The sequence below is a fragment of the Alosa pseudoharengus genome, unplaced genomic scaffold (genome assembly GCF_046254945.1).
Source record: "Alosa pseudoharengus isolate Yale_2024_CS ecotype anadromous, Long Island Sound unplaced genomic scaffold, YU_APseudo_1.1 YU_APseudo_1.1_scf_17, whole genome shotgun sequence".
Taxonomy (NCBI): Eukaryota; Metazoa; Chordata; class Actinopteri; order Clupeiformes; family Clupeidae; genus Alosa; species Alosa pseudoharengus.
The window spans coordinates 16,672,916-16,677,702 of record NW_027468640.1 but is presented as its reverse complement, the minus strand read 5'-3'; the positions used below and the strand labels follow the sequence as shown (position 1 = coordinate 16,677,702).

Genomic DNA, 4,787 nt, shown 5'->3' with positions numbered 1-4,787 from the left:
ATTCTCCACTATCCTGTTGCATTAAAGGCATAAATCATGAACCAAATTATTAAGAAATGCTATATAAACTATGAAATAAACTATTAGTTTATATAATTTAAGAATGATTAGTACACCATTTGAAAACAATTTGTTGCTAAATTATTAATTGTTTCTAAGCCATTCAGTGTGTGTGTGTGTGTGTGTGTGTGTGTGTGTATATATATATATATATATATATATATATATACCCCATATCACCCCACTGTATTTCTGCGGAGTTTAGGTCAGGGGTCAGACCCCAAAATCATACTTTTTTCTGTAACTCTCAGTTATTTGCGATTATTAATGATTTTTTGGAAGCTGTAAGCTGTAAATAAAGGCTTTTCCACAAAGTATTTAAGAAATTTCAGTAGGCGCGTTCAATATTTAGTAAAATGAGTGCATTATTAGTAAAAGGTGCTCACACAGTTTAGTAAAATGAGCACACAATATACTAAATTGTGCAGACAATATAGAAATAAAAAAGAAATAAAATGAGACCACAATTTACAAAAATTCTCTAGATACACAGATATATATTGCAATGCCACTTCCTGGGCTCCGTACTACTAAAGGAGTTACAAATAATTTTTATTAGAACTCACAAAATATTTATGAATTTATATTTCCAGCATAGAACTGTTACAACTTAAAAATAATCACAATTTCACTTCAAACAGGGGATGCAAAAATGTGCTGCATATGATCTCTTTACACATTTACAAATTATGTATAAGAGGTGAGGCTAATTTCAACCATGAACCAAGGGAAAGCTAAACTGGTTAGTCTTTGTATAATACTCCTGGGTGCAGTGAATATCACTATTCATTAAATGTTTACAAAGACCATAATCATAATATACTTGGGGGGCTCTCAATATTCAACTATGCTGACTTGACCCAAAAGAATGAGAGGGAATGACTATACTTGAATGGTATGGATGGAGCACCGTGCCACAGAGAATCTCAGGGGAGTAACCTGTGAGAGATAAGGAACTAAGTGTCCACAATCACTGAGTCTATGACAATGTACAGAGGCTGGGGTGTGACGTCTTATAGTAGACAATAGCCAAGCCTCTTTCTAGGTATTTAGAGGGTAATTATTTATAGGTTTCCCAGATTCCATTACAACAGAGTTTTTTATGTTTGTTTGTTTTCTTTTGTTTTGTTTTGTCTGACGAACAGGAATGATGGGCAGGGAGCATCTTTTCGTATGAGATGGAGCATTAAATGGCCAGTATCCTCACCTCCTCACTCAGACAACTAGGACACTCAGAGAGGATAACAGTGGCACATTATACTCAGTGGCCTATTGACATAAAGGATTTTTCACCAAGGACTAAACTTTACAGGTAGGCTCTTGGTTGTCATTTTAAATGTTTGAGAGACATACTAAATGTTTTATAAGACATAAGACATACAACTTTACATTACTTTTGAATGGTCAAATTTTTATTTTTAGATAAAGTTATTTGGCATGGAAAATAAATACTCAATTACTCAAGTTGGTAAACTTTCACCCAAATGGTTTACTCGTAACACTATTTTATTTCTGGTAACTTATTTGTAATGAATGTACTGTATTGATTTATTTAATGATCAATTTGAGTTTGTAGAAATGTTTTTATACAGACACACACACATACACACACAGTAATATTTTGGTGCTTGTGGTGCTGGTGTCTTAATTGGTAATGTTGGTATTGTATACATTGTGGTGTATTGTAACCATATCTTTCTAATTTCAGACAAACTGATACACATGGCTATCTATATGCTGTCCATAGGTCAGTGATATTTCTTGACCACTTTTTAATTCATTAACTTAATCTATCTGATCCATGAAACTATGGTATAGAAAAATTTTGTTAATAATAATAATAATAATAATGTGTTAATATTGCCTGAAGGCAGGAATAGAAAAGACTTTCCTTTTGTTACTTTTCTCTGTGTGACCGTTAAAGACATTGAACTTATCTCTGGTAAATTAGCATTGGCAACCTCCCAAAACACTTTGTTTACATAGTTGGCAGCTGTTAGGGCATTCCTACAATCTGGACCAACCACTAGGTGCGTTTTGCACCTTTGTGTCAGGGTTGCAGTATGGAGAGCTGGACCGAGGCGCAGGGCAAGTCGAGAACGAGGCACACTTAAACTTGAGAACAGGAATCTTTAATGCGAATGCACACTACAACCACGAAACAACAACAATGACCGACAGGGGACTGAGGGGAGACAGAGGGTTTAAATACACAGGGGTTAAACAAGGCTAACAAGGCACAAGTGGACAAGAAACAAGAGACAGGTGAACACAGGGCTGGAAATCATAATTAAACTAGCAGACTAATAATGAGGAACAGGTGAGGGGCGGAGACACAGGGAACTGAGACATGGCAAGACAAACAAAGGAGCACATGGCTGACAGGAACTAAAACACAGGGACAGGAAGTAAACACAGGAGCACATGGCACAGGAGGTAAACAAAGGAGGGACAGGGAACACAGGATCGTTACACTTTGTATACACAGTTGTAAGCACAGAGAGTAAAATTTGAAGATGACCTCAGGCACTATTATGATGGTCAAAAGCGTATTCTCATCATGACGCAAAGCATATTCCTATTGTACACTCAAGTTTTTCGCCCTGCCCGTCTTTTTTATTGAGCAATGCATTCAGGGGTATGGCAATTAATGGCCTTAGGTGTGGTCTTGGCGCATTATCAAAAAATCGCTATTTTACACTATCTAAAAAGCATTACGCCACTGACCAAGAAAAACCTTGTCTATAGTGAAAGGCGCATGTTAAGCACAGCTGAAGACACACTGTCACAAGATGTAAGCAGCAACTCCTCTGCAGGATAAATGTCCTTAGGTTTTTTATTCAGTCATTTGAATATTATTGGGGTAAATGACACAACGGTAAAGTTAGTTTCACTTTGCCAATGAGTTCAAATAGTAGATGAGTGCAGATGCGTATAGGCTATACTCTGCTAGATTTTAGTAGGGGAATGCCTGTTCCATACGGTATTGTGTGCAAGCAGATTCCTCGCTGACTATCAAAATACCGATGCTCTGTTTGAAGTTGCGCCCAAAACACACCCATGGAAGCGTAAGCGTTAGTTCTGTCAGGAAGACTTAATTGGTCACTCATCATTCATTACTTCCGTCCAATCACCTGTCTCCATCAGTCTTTATAATGACATTACTTTGCACCTGCCTGTTGCTTTCAGGTGCTGATTTTCGATGTTCCCTCCCTCCCTAACCACCACCAGTTTGGCCTTGTCCAGACGTCCGGGGGGTAGGCTCCGCCACCTGCCGTCGCATTCCGGCAGGATCTTCAAGAGTCTGCACATTCAGTGACCTGGACCGAGGACGAGGCCTACGCCAAAGACTATATTATTGTTACTTATGTATTTTGTGTATCCTTTGATGGATTAAAACATGTGTTAACTTTCATTATACTTCCCTGAGTCTTTCTGATAGAAATGACTGATTAAGAAACATAAGAACCGCCTTGTTGCATTTGATGAGAAAACCACCCCCAATGTGGAGTGAACAAACCCCTAAGCTATTCGCGGGTGACAATGCGTTTTAGATTACCGAGATAGGGCCCCTCAGGGTTTGACACAGGATTTATGTTCTCACTAGTTCTGGATTCATGGACTATTTAGCTGCCAACTTTAATTGTTAAAAATATGTGTTCTGCACAGTTGGAAAAATGTAATGTGCTATAGTTTTACTACTTTAGATAAGCATAGCAGGCCTAAGACTTAATCCATAATCCATAATTATGGCATAATCTCAAGTACACCTAGCTGTCTACCTCCAGTGCTTGTCACCCTTCAATACTTTGATTGACATTATGTGGTCAATGTCCTCTGCATCGAAGCTTGTCCCCTATTTCATCCTGATGTATTTTTTTTGATTTCCATCAATAAGATAACTAACTGATTACTTCTTTCTGTGCAGGTCTTGCCCTGCTACTAATGTGGCTCAGTGCCATGATGTGGAGGTGGCGGTGATACGGGTTGAAGCGGGTCCGGAGGAACAAAGGGTAAGGGCTGCCCACCTGTGTCTGGAGGGTTTCTGGGTCCAGAATTCTGCACTGACTGAACGAGCTGCTGAAGAAGATGGTCATGGTAGGCTAGAGTCTGTTGCTGACGAGTAAGCACCTGCCCATGAGTATCCATAGTAGCACCGAAACTATTGAGAGCTGCCATTATCTTTTCAAATTCAGAAGCGGCCACATTAATAGTAGTAGGTGCACTTGCTGATGTTTCCACTGAGTCGGTCATGGTTGAGTCTTCTGTTACACTCGGGTCTTGAACCTGGGTCTCCGGTGTGGTAGCCCTGGAACAATCCCCTGAACTACCAGGAACTGAGTGTGACTCAATTGCGAAGCAGCAGAAAGTATAGTTAAAGAGTTTATTCTACAAAACAGGTATAGTGCCAAAAAGCACAGAAGATAGTGTACACAATTCCAAAACAAAAATGTCAGTTCTTAATTCCTCCAACGAGGCAGAGAATTCAGGCAGAACAATCCAAAGGGTAATCCGAAGTCAGGGTCAAAAGGACAGGCAGTTAGCAACAAGAGCAATCCAGGAAAGGCCAACAAATCCACAGGGTAATCCAAAGGAAAAACAACAAAGTAGCAACAGTCCAGGGTCAAAAAACAGGCAAAGCAGTCAGAATACAGGTCTCAGCAGACAAAACTACAAAGTTACTCACGTAAGAGAAGACTCAACAAAGACAATGTGAAAAAAACAGC

At 39.2% G+C, this 4,787-nt stretch overlaps 1 long non-coding RNA gene across 1 annotated transcript; it reads left to right on the top strand.

The window, feature by feature from the left end:
- The first annotated feature begins 1,275 nt into the window (after positions 1-1,275).
- LOC143127988 (uncharacterized) lies at positions 1,276-3,702 on the top strand. The gene is made up of 3 exons (XR_012987765.1): positions 1,276-1,372; positions 1,769-1,807; positions 3,250-3,702. It is a non-coding gene; the product is annotated as an uncharacterized LOC143127988 (long non-coding RNA).
- Positions 3,703-4,787: the final 1,085 nt, after the last annotated feature.